Source organism: Callorhinus ursinus, unplaced genomic scaffold (genome assembly GCF_003265705.2).
Source record: "Callorhinus ursinus isolate GAN/ISIS: 27379988/994484 unplaced genomic scaffold, GSC_fseal_2.0 scaffold54, whole genome shotgun sequence".
NCBI classification, from domain to species: Eukaryota; Metazoa; Chordata; class Mammalia; order Carnivora; family Otariidae; genus Callorhinus; species Callorhinus ursinus.
The window spans coordinates 3,848,414-3,860,543 of record NW_027397116.1 but is presented as its reverse complement, the minus strand read 5'-3'; positions in this window follow the sequence as shown (position 1 = coordinate 3,860,543).

The window sequence follows — 12,130 nt, the reverse complement described above, 5'->3', positions numbered from 1 at the left end:
AAGATAACTTGAAGAGTCTGAGCTCCCAAAGGTAGTTAAGCCTTCTGGGATATCACCTTCTCTCCCTCGAGTCATGTTTTTTAATGGTCAGACCTATCTGGGCGACAATGGGAAGTGTAGTTGGGATGGAGATCCTGGCGTGCACGTGGACTCTGAACACTCTGCAGGTGGGAAGGACCTGGGGAGCACAGCTCTCCAGCCCTGGCCGGCCACAGCACTCCCCCCCGCACCCCACGCCTGCCTCTCCTACCTCCTCCTCACCCTGCTTTTCTGCTGGAAGTAAGCACCTGGCTGGCAAGTGCTTGGAGTCATCGGGCTAACAGCTGTTCTTTCTACTGGACCTTTTATTCAGAGCTATCATGGCTATTTGCCACAAGAGATGGGACCCTTCTGAGGGGTCAGCAGTTTTAAGAGGGCTAGGAGTCAAAAATTCATATTTGTTCTCTCTCTCTCTCTCTCTCTTTCTCTCTCTCTCACCATTCAAAAGAGGAAAAGCAAGAAGGAGACCCAGATACTCAAAGAATGGTAAATAGTTGTTTCCACTAGTGGGGAAAAAAAATTTATCTATCATGTATCTCCTGGGGTGAGGGTGGTACATTTTTAAACATATGTATTTATAACTAGGACACCCCCCCCCCACCAAGTGAGCCAAGCAGGACATGCACAGTTCTGTGGGAAGCAGCCTTACAGGCACATTTCAGAAACAGGATTCCTGTATCTTCTCCAGTAAAAAGCATAGTCTGAATTATATCCTGTGTGAAAGGGCAATTGGCACTTTTTCCTAATTCATTTATTTTAAGAAATAAACACTGCCCTGGTGATGGCTGAATACACCGAGTATGTGTGTGTGTGTGTGTGTGTGTGTGTGTGTGTGTGTGTGTACATGTATAAAGCTCAAATGTATAAATGAGGGTTGGGAACATAGTGACAGTTGAAGCAAACTTGAAAATGAGTGGTATTTCTTTCTCGCTAAAAGAAACTGTAAAATTCTATGTTAAACTCTATAATGGTTTAGAAAAGGAAACGATGTATTTGATTTAAATATATATACACACACACACACACTTAAAGAAGAAATTTGGGGGAACAAAGAATATTCAAACAAAAACTATATATTTATTGCTACCTATGTGAAGAAATGGTACAACCTGCCTAATCAACTTATGGCACAAATATGATCATATTTCTTTTATTTTTCAAATTAATTACGCGAACTTTCTTAGGCCCTGTTAGCAGAGAGTTCAGTAATCCCTTCTTGAGGCTCCTCAACCCACCCACCCCCAATTTCTCAGGAACGCTGTGTCCTGAACTCATCCCAAAGAGAGCCGAAACACCACACAGAAAGAACACGGTCATGTTCATGCATTCCTGCCTTCCCTTCCCACCAGCTGAGGGAAGATAGCAGTTCGCTGTTGCTGGGGTGCCCAGGACAAAAGTTATCACCTTGGTACGGCTTTGGACACCACGTTCTGCTCAGTCACTGTTCTCAAAGAGAAACGATGCCAAGGGTGCTGGGAACCAGAGGCCCTTCTAAAATCCATCCCATGTGGTGCTGAAACCACCTTCCTCACAACTTTCTAAGCCTCTATGTTACACCCAGTTCAACAACCTAAAGCCCTGTCCGCCCACCCAAGTCAGTGACCTTAGCACTCTTCCTTCTCTGAGCCCAGGTATGGGTCCCTTGGAGATCCCCATGGGTGTCCCAACTTCAAACCTAGGAAAGGGAATTGCCTCTCATTCCCTGACTTACAGAAAGGCCCAGGTCTCCTAGGCAAGCTAATCCACTTCTGCCTTACCCCTTCCCTGAAGCCCCTGTTTGTATAAGTAAGGAGACCACTGGAGTGATCTGCAGAGCAAGAGATTTATTTATTTCAACAAATACTTATTAAGTGACCAGCATGTACCAGACACTATTCTAGATGCTGAGCAGTCCTCAGGATCACACAGAAAAAAAACCCATCCCTCCTGGAACTGCCATTCTAGTGGAGGGAGAGATAGGCGATAGACATAATGAATACGGAAATTATGTTATGTGGTGAGAGGTTCAATGGGAAGGGACAAGAACAGAGAAGGGGGATCAAGAGTTCAGGAAGATCAGCTTCCAGGTGCTTTTCTATCTGGGCCATATGCCAACAAGCATCTGCCAATTACATTTACTAGTAACAACAATAGTAATCATGCCCTCTCCCATTTAACCTATGCACCAGGAGGCGCCCTGGGCCATGGAAGGATCACTTCACTCTCTCCAAGGCAGTCTCAGGTTGATCACCTCCTATCTCAGGCAACTTGTGGAGCCTTCACTGACTGCTGCTGAGCAAGGTCAAGTGGCCCCCGAGGGCCACATGGCTACTAAGAGTCAGGCTCTCCTGACTCCCTTGTATGATGTTCCCAATGCACATGGAAAGAGCACAAGACATGAAGCCCAAAGATTCAAAACTGAGACCCAGCATTCCCTCTTACTAGGTGTATGCAACCTAGAAAAGTTCCCTGCAAACAGAAGATAAGACTGGATGTGAAATTACATTATAAATCAGAAGGCATGGGACAAATGACACTTTTGGGCAACTCCGTGGGCTGCTTCAACACTCCACTTACCTACTATCGGTGTGATTCATTAAGGAAATAAATATAATTAAAAGGACTTATTTTTACAGCATGCTGCACACAACTCCCAAAGCAATCCTTACTCAAGTTGGAGAAATTAAAACAGTATATATTTTGTGTCTGTAAACTAATTATCTGATTCCAACTGGATTCAGAGCAAGCCCACTTGCAGGTACTCTATGAAAGCATGCACGTAACTACACAAAATGTGCTGAAGAAGCACTGGGACATGGTCCTTGCCAGGAGCTTCTGAGCACTCTGTGTGGAGAAAAGGACATTCGTGTGACGGATCCCAGGGGTGTGGGTGTGACAATAAACAAGCAGTTGGATTTATTGTCCCATCCCAGGCCTCTGGCTTCCCTTCATTATCTCAGCCATTGGAGAATGCCCACCATGGAGAAGAAAGAAGTGTCAAGCCAGCCTGAAAGGCAGCTGGTCCTGAGCCCATGAGTCTAACCTAGTAAGTAAGACTGAATTCAGCTTCTGGGAAAGCTTAGAAGATAAAAACTATAGGCAGGAAGGTGCTATGCACTGAGCGTGTCCCCCAAAATGCCTATGTGGAATGCATATCATCCAAAGTGATGGTATTTGGAAACTGAGAGGTAATTAGGTTTGGGGGGTATTTTAGTCTTGGAGAGGTGATCAGGTTTGGATGAGGTCATGGGGAAGGAGCCTCCATGGTGGGCATGGTGCCCTTATAAAGGGATGAAAAGACCCCAGCTCACTCACTTGTGCTCTCTTGCTCTCGCTCTTGCTCGCTCGCTCTCTCTCCCCGAAGTGAGGAAACCAGGAAGAGCTCCCTCACCAGAACCACACCATGCAGCCACCCTGATCTTGGACTTCCAGCCTCCAGAACTGTGAGAAGGAAATGTCTGTTGGTCAAGCAATCCAATTTATGGTGTTCTCTCTCTAGCAGTCCCAACTGACTAAGACAAGAGGCATACTCTGTTTTCCAAAATGGTTCGTAGAGCTGCCGGAGGTTGCCTGCTCTCTCCCCACGGTCAGGGTGAGAGACTTTAGAACAACCAGGGAAGACAGTAAGTAGCCTCTTCAGCCATCCTCCCAGCTTGGAGAGTGTGCAGAAGTGTCCCTTTCCTGCTTCTGCGGTTTCTCACCATCAAGATGCCAAGGGAAGTGGGACAAAACCACCCAAAACACAAAGATACTTGATAAGCCCAGGGTCAACATGAAGGAAGTGGGCAAGCCTCATTTTCATGGGGAAGGATAGAGAATGAACCCAGACAGAAGATGAAACAAATCCCAGAATAAGCAAGAAGCATGTGGGAGAAGCTAGAACCACAATGATCATAGTTTCCAAACTAAAACTTCATGTGCATAGCCTGACAAAGACACAAAATAGTTTAAATAGAATCTATCCGCAAAGTTCAGGAACGTGTCTGTGTCTCCACCCAGTAGCGCCGTCTGAGGTGTAGCAATTGTTCACTCTAGCGAGAGCATCTACAGTGAGAATGACGGGAACCAATTATTTTCCTATCACTGAGGAAAGACAGAGAGAAATGGGTTCCAACCGAAGCTGTAGGGATCTTTTGTTAAGATTCTGAGAGAGTGAAAAATGGTCTTTGGTGGGGAGCTGTTCTTTCCTTCCTAACACACCGCTCCCACCCCAAACAGAGGGGTCCACAAGGCAGCAGCAAACACTGCAGGCTGGAGAGTTTGTCCCTGAGCACTTCTGAGTTGACTTGGGCTATCTTCTGAATTACAATGTATTAAACTGATGGTTATAAGGACCGCCCCCCAAATCCCATGTCTTTGAGAGCTTCCCCCACCCCAGGAGGAGCAGTACCCCTTAGTAGGAAATAGAAGTTGGGGGTGGTGGGTCTGGGGCACTGAGTCGCTCAGTAACCACACAGCCTGGGATCCCAGCGGCAGGGAGGCCACCTCCCAAAGCAGCGGGAGAAACAGCACCAAAGCTGACTAGGGACCCCAACTCCACACTGCCTCCTCCCCTCTAGGGAGAGATCTCCCTGCTGGTGAGTTCACAGAGGCAGAAACCAGAGGCTGTGAATAAGGACATTCTTATATCCCCATTTAACACCTCTGTTGCCAAGTCACGCTAGGGAAATACTGCATGTGATGAGGTGGCCCCTCAGAGAACAGGGCCCATTCAGTTGAACAAACCTACTAGGAGTACCTGCTATGTGGGGGATGGGAAGAGGAGCAGGACACCCTCTTTAGTACCAAGCCCCCAGATGAGCCCACGAGGAAGCCTGTGACTGGAGTCTGGTAGGGGGGCGTGAATCTGCTATGAAAGAGGACATGGGTCCCAGAGTCCAGGGGGCAGGGGCTTGGAAACCAAGCATTGGAGTTTCCCAGTGATTTCTCCTGTGGCCCACAACCAGGGAAGGGCCAGGCAGCACCCCTCAGCAGAGGTGCAAGATGAGCCTCCCTTCAGTCCAATTATTCAGCCCCCAGAAATACCCATTCCTTCATTATTTATTCAACAAACATGTCAGGCACACCTGCTTTGTGCCAGGCACTGTTTTAGGGGTGGGAGACCCAGTGGTGAACAAGGCAGGCAAAACTCTGCTTACTTCTAGTTGGAGGCTGCAGAGTGATAGTAGTAAAATCAGTAACCAGAATAGAGGCTATGTTAGTGATAAGTGCTCTGGAGGAGAATATAGCAGGAAATGAAAATATAGATTGATGGGTTTCAAATAGGAGGGTCAGGAAAGGTTTAGGAGAAGGTAGCATTTAAACATAGACTTGAAAGAAATGGGTGTCGGGCGGATACCACCTAGAGAAGGAGATTATCAGGAAGAGGAAACCGGCAGTGCAAAGGCCCTGAGGCTGGAGTGAACAGGAAGTGGACATGATTGAGGAACTACAGAAGCCCAGTGGGGTTAGAGTGGAATGAGCCTTGTCTTCGAGACCCAGCTTGCCAGGAACTCATCTGAGTGCCTTACTGCGTCTGAACTGGCCCTGCCCGCTGGTCTTCCATCAGAGGGGAGGATGTCCTGGCTGGGTAGGCAATCTCCCCATGAAAATTCTTCAGTAGTTCCTGGGTCTTTGATGGAGGTGAGTTCGTGCTGGGCAAAGGAAGGAAGGAAACAATGAGAAGCACGTATAGGACACATGGGGTTGTGGCAAGACCGTGGACTGTGAACAGGTCCTGCTAGTCTCTTGGCAATGGGGCACGAGCTGCCCCTGTGCGAAGGCCCAACCGCTCTTGCCCCCACTCCTGCTGCAGGGCTCAGTCGTTCCGGCTGCTGGCACACACCTCTGTACTCACCTTGGCTGCTCGGCAGTTCGCTTATTGTGAGTTTCTTGAGGTCAGGAGCAATACCATAATTCCAGGACCTCAGAAGAGAGGGTCACTGGGTGAATGAATAGGAGATTCTAGGATCATTGCCTTCCTTAGAACCGAGTGCTCTGAGGGCAGTTACTGCAGCCTCATGGAGGGAGTATCTACACTGGAGCAAAACCATTCCTTTTCGGACTCTCCCACTGCATCTGCGAGCTGGTGAGCTGGTGAGCTGGTACACAGGCCTGCATATCCCATCCGCCATCGGCCTGGGACTTGAGATCCTTGGGGTGGGCCAGAGTCTCCCCAGGGCTGGAATCCACGGTACACAGCCCGGCTCCCAGTCTTGGCTCCCAGTCTTCGTGAGGACCCAGCAGGAGTCACAGGGCATGACCCTTCCCTGGTGGGGAGGGGGAGGTGGGAGGGGGGATGGAAGGGTCCCAGGACTGGTGCTAAGTGCCTGAGGATAAACCCAAGCAGGAATCTACATCGGTGCCGTTTTTAGGGGCCCGGAGGGAAAGAGGTCATTTTTGCTGGCTTTGCTTGCCTATCTTTTTGCCAAAGTGAGACTTTAGCCATGGTAGTTGCTGATTCAAAAGCCCAGGGCTTACCCACAAATGCCCCCATCACAACAGGTTGCTTCGAAGGAGCCAATTCCCAGGGTGGGCCACAACACAGTGAGAAGGGGCGGCAGTCAGGGTGCAGCCACAGCCCCCTGCCTCCCAGCCCCCTCCACCCCACCACCCCATGGGGCATTTGTCCACACCTCGTGCACTGGCTCCCACCTCTTGGCCATCACACAGAAACACGCCATTCACCGTGCCAGGACAGCAGATGTATTGGTCTGGGGCACCAGGGTGTGAGAAAACAAATCCTTTGTAGAACAAATGTGTAGAATGCTTATTTATGTGTTAGACATTTCAAATCCTGTTTTCTGCAAAGCTGGCTCCCAGGCAAGTGAAGCTGCATAGAAAATCTTGGAGGTTGAGATGATTTAAGCACAAGGGGGGGAAGTCAGGGGACTCTGGAACACAGCCCTCTTGACAAGAGGGTGAAACCTGATCATCTCTTGGGAGAAGGCACCTGGGAACTAAGAAGAGGGAAAGAGGGGAATCTATCTTTTGCAACATATCTTTTTGCCCTATTTTGTTTCTATGTATGTGTAATAGCTTTTCAAAGTTTTTAATCCATCATATTTAATAGAGAGACTTTCCCACCTTTTACATTGATATCCATTCCATCGCTATGTATTTCCTTTTCAAGAAACATTGAAAAATACACTTAGTGGAGTCACCAGGTGCCGAGTGCTGAGACACCCCTTATTTCGCCTTCACGACAACCCCACCAGGTAATGGAATGACCACTTTACAGGCGAAGAAGCTGAGGCTCACTGGCACTGAGCAACGCACCCTGGACTCACAGCCACCTGACTGCAGGGGTGGACTGGGCACCTTCTTGCCTGCTGTACCCGTCCTGAAGGATGGCGGAGAAAGCTCTGGAGGAAGGGTGTTCTATTGAACACTGGCTGAGAGGCATGATGAGGAAATGGACCATTTACTCCCTCCTCTGGCCTGGAAACATTTTTTCTTTCCCCATTTGCCTTTTCTGGGGTGTTTGCCTCTCCTAAGTCTCAGCAATAACGAGCTCAGGGTTGTCTCCCAGACTGTGTGGACAAGACAGCAATTAGCTATTCTTACCTCCTATGAGCTCCTTGGTGCTCAAGTGTCTCTTAATTCAAGGCTACAACCACAATTCCTCTTTCTCTCTCTTTCTCTCTCTCTCTCTCTCTCACACACACACACACACACACACACTCACACAGAGTTCTATACCCACTTTGAAATCAACACTCTCACACCAGAATGTTGGTTTTACACTGAGACTCAGACACTGGCATTGACCCTTGGTCCAATGAGTAGCATGAATGAACTGGATCACCAGTAAAGACCTCTATCCCCCCAGCTGTATTCTTGTGTGGGTGGCACCTAGTGACACCCACCCTCATGACCTAATTACCTCCCAAAGGCCCTACCTCTTTTTCTTTTTTTAAGATTTATTTATTTATTTTAGAGAGAGAGCACAAGTGGGAGGGGCAGAGGGAGAGGGAGAGAGAATCTCAAGCAGACTCCTTGCTGAGCACAGAGCCCAATGAGGGGTTCGATGACACTCACGGTCTTCTTTAGGGGCCTCAGGGAACCCCACTGTTAGCATACACATACCCCCACTCCCTGCTCTATAGATGGAAGGTCTATGTCTTCCCAAAATTCATATGTTGAAATCCTAACTCCCAAAGTGATGGTGTTAAGAGGTAGGGCCAGGGCACCTGGGTGCAGAGTTGGTTAAGCATCCAACTTTTGGTTTTGGCTCAGATCGTGATCTCAGGGTCATGAGATCGAACCCCTCATTGGGCTCTGTGCTCAGCAAGGAGTCTGCTTGAGATTCTCTCTCCCTCTCCCTCTGCCCCTCCCACTTGTGCTCTCTCTCTAAAATAAATAAATAAATCTTAAAAAAAGAAAAAGAGGTAGGGCCTTTGGGAGGTAATTAGGTTATGAGGGTGGAGCCTCATGACCAGGATCTGTCCTCTTATGAAAGGGACCCCCAGAGCTCCTTGGTCCTTTCCACGACGGGAGGCCACAGCAAGATGGCTGTCTATAAAGCAGGAATCAACCCTCATCAGACACCGAGTCTGCCAGCACCCTGATCTGGGACTTTCCAGCCACCTATGAGAAATAAGTACTATTGTTTATAAGCCACCCAGCCTGTGGTAATTTGTTAGAGCAACCCAAACAGACTAAGAGACCCCCTAAACATACCTAGTCCCTACCCCCAGTGGGCAATGCCATGATTTCCTTTTGCATGAGGCTTTGATCCTATTCAAATACACTTGCCCCTGGAAGGGCAGCCTGCAGCAGAAGTGACAAGCCCCCTCCCCAACTCCCCTGGGGCTGCCGTATACTCTATACTACATAGCTCTGGGAGTGCCATTTACTTCATAATCCTAAGGGATTTTTTATATTTTTATGACAGTTTGCTGGCAGATAGTAGTCAAATGTCTAGTACTAATGTTGCCCACCCGACCCCCCCCGCCACCAGGACAGAACACACTTGATCCAGACTACCTCCCTGCCTTGACTCACTGGGAGGGTGCAGGTATCATGAACCTTGTCTGCCCTGGTCTCTTCTTTCTACCAAGCCCTGTGCTCCCTCATCGCTTCAGTCTGCCTCCACTCCATGACCCCTTTCTGCATCTTTTTTCTTTCTTTTTTTTTTTTTTCTGAGAGTGAGAGAGAGAGAACCCGTGCATGCACACACATGCATGCATGCAGGGGAGGGGCAGAGAGAGGGAGGGAAAGAGAATCTCAGGCAGGCTCCACGCCCAGTGTGGAACTCAGTGTGGGGCTTGATCCCATGACCCTGAGATCATGACCTGAGCTGAAATCAAGAGTCAGACACTTAACTAACTGAGCCACCCAGGTGCCCCTCTTTCTGCATCTTGATGGGAACCGGTATCCTACTCTCCATGGGAGACTAGCCTGGGGACTCTAGCCCAGGACTCCATGGTCAGTCACAGAATGGGGGAGAAGGGGTAGGAGAGAGCAGCTGGATCCAAGGGAGCTCATGCTGTCTCCTCGTTGACCACCGTGGTCTCCAGCTGTGGAGGCACTCCCACTCCCTGGCCTGAATGCCTTCAACTGCTTCTGCCATGTCCCCAGTGTCCCTTGACTCTTCTCATCACCACCAGACTTGGATCCCTAGTTGGATGACCACAGTTGTCCACGCTGACAGGGCTGAGGTTCTGAAGGGCACTGTCCCTACCTATTACAAGTCTCTCTACTCTTCCAGCGATCTCTCTCAGCAAACTTGGGATGTGGCCCAAGACCTCAGTCAAAGACATTGGTAGGGTCTCCACATTCCCACCCCAAAACTGTCCCACCCTCCACCAATCACTCTGTCCCAGGACAGACCCAAAGCACCTCAGCTCCCTGTTCTCCCAAGGTGAATTCCCAGCCCATCCAGGTCATCCTCGGGGAAGCTGGGATCTCCCCTCGGTCAGGACATTCAGTGTCTGGAACTTCACTACCATTATCCTCTTCATCCATGCAATTTTTTCTCATTATAAGGTTGGTTTGTTTATTTTTACTTTAAAAGGCCATGAAGTTGCCCTCCTCCACCCTCCCTCCTATGCCTGGGTAGACAGCAACATATCCAAGGCAGTCCTTTGGACTTGCCTGGAGAGAGGGTCCCTGGCAGGTGCCTAGATTCCCTAGGTAGGATGCAAAGCCAAGCCCCGCCTCCAGCTCCTTCACTGGGGCTTCCACCTTTGTTTCACACACACACACACACACCCCCCACCCCACCCCGGGGAAGGCAGAGCCTCTGTTTAGATGGGGTACATGCCTCCAGGGCACCTCTTCGTGCAGGCTTTAGGGGATTATTATTTATAGTTCCTTAATTTCTGCTTTCCATGCCTGGCTGCCTAGGAAGCAATAAAACGGGAGACACACTTGCACCTGCTCCAAATGCTCATCTTGCTACGGACAATGGCTTCCGGTGATTTAGGTCTTACCCTCTCTGAGGCCAGGGCCGGGGTTCTCACAGTCCTGTAATTACGCTTCTTGCTCCAAAGGGATCTGAGGCAGCCCTTTCCAACTGTCTAAAACAGGGTGGTGTATTTATGTGTAAGCAAGCCAGCCAGCAAGCAAGGGCAAACCCACCAACCTGGGAGGGTTGAGGGCCCAAGTGCATGAATTAATCCCAGAGCCTGGCAGCACTCGGGGCAGGCAAGCCATCAATAAAACATCAAAGGCCGGTGTCATTAGAGGAGGCAAAGCGGGATATTTTATTCATGACTGTATTTTGAAGGGGCTTGCTCATGACTCACAAATTATTCATGAGCTTCTTTCTATTTTTAAATGCAAATTACAAGGGTGTTTAAAGGGGCAGAAGTGCTACGCCCTCCCCCTACTATCACTCTAGGCTATTTTGGGGAAAGACTGTCCCACTTCAGGCTCCGGGCTGCTTTCCTTTCCAGGTCCTGTCCCACAGGACAGTCATCACGGTTTCCCCCTGAGGGCCTCTCCCAGCCAACTGGAAGGCTGGCAGAGCACCATCACCCCCCCCCAGACCCACCTTCTGCCACTCACTGTACCAACAACTCCTTGCCAACCAGAACCAGAGGCCAGTCACCGTGATGGGGACCTCAGCAATCATCTCTTGCCCCATGGATGAACTGAACATAGGATCTGGAGCTGGATCCTGAATCTCCCAGGGAGCACACGCCGGGGCTTCTCTGACTTTCTGCATCACAGCTTCTGCGATGGGGTCTAGGGATCTTCATTCTAAATAAGTTCCCCCAAGTGATTTTTATACAGAGTGCAGTTTAAGGAGCGCTGAGTGGCGCCAATGGTTTTCAGACTTCAGCACGTCTCAATCACCTAGACAACTTGTTAAAACACAGATGGCTGAGCCCCAGCCGCAGTTTCTGATCCAGTAGCTCTAGGGTAGGTCTGAGAATCTGCATTTCCACCCAGTTGCCAGGCGATACTAATGGAGTCTGGGGACTCCACTTGGAGAACAACTGATCCCTGAAGACTATCAAGGCCATGCATCTGGGTAAGAGTCTCCCCCAAAAGGTCTCCCAGCAGCCAGGTCTATCGGCCATGTAGACCACCACCTCCCGACGCATCCCATAAGCTTTTCCCACTTCTGAGCCTGGTTCCTGGTCTTCCTAGCTTGCCAGAATGTGGCCACAGCAATAACATAATTTAAATATCATGACAGCTTTAAGAAAAATGTGCAAAGTCCTTTTCTTCAATCCACATTCATTGCAGAGGCATCTGCTTTATAGAGCACCCTGCCTGCATTTCTTGATCCAACAAACACCAATTAAGCACTTACTATGTATGCACTGGTGATGGAAAAACACAGAGTTCCTGACCACAAAGAACCAACAGTACATAGGGTCAAATACAGACAGTTCCGGGCAATGGTGGCATTGATGGGAACGCCAAGAGAGACACATAACACATCCTGGGTTGGGGGGAAGGGGTCCCCAGGGAGAGGCAGCACTGGAGATGAGTCTAGAAGGATGTTAGGGAGTCAGCCCTGGGAGGAAGGAGAAGGAGGGAAGATCAGCTTAAGCAAAGGAACAAAGGTGAGGAAGCATCTGGGAGTGGGGGGGTCTGGGAACACATCAGGTGTTCTCATGTCTTTAGTCTGTCGTGGCAGCATCTTTGACACTTAAAGTGATTCATCCAGACCCCA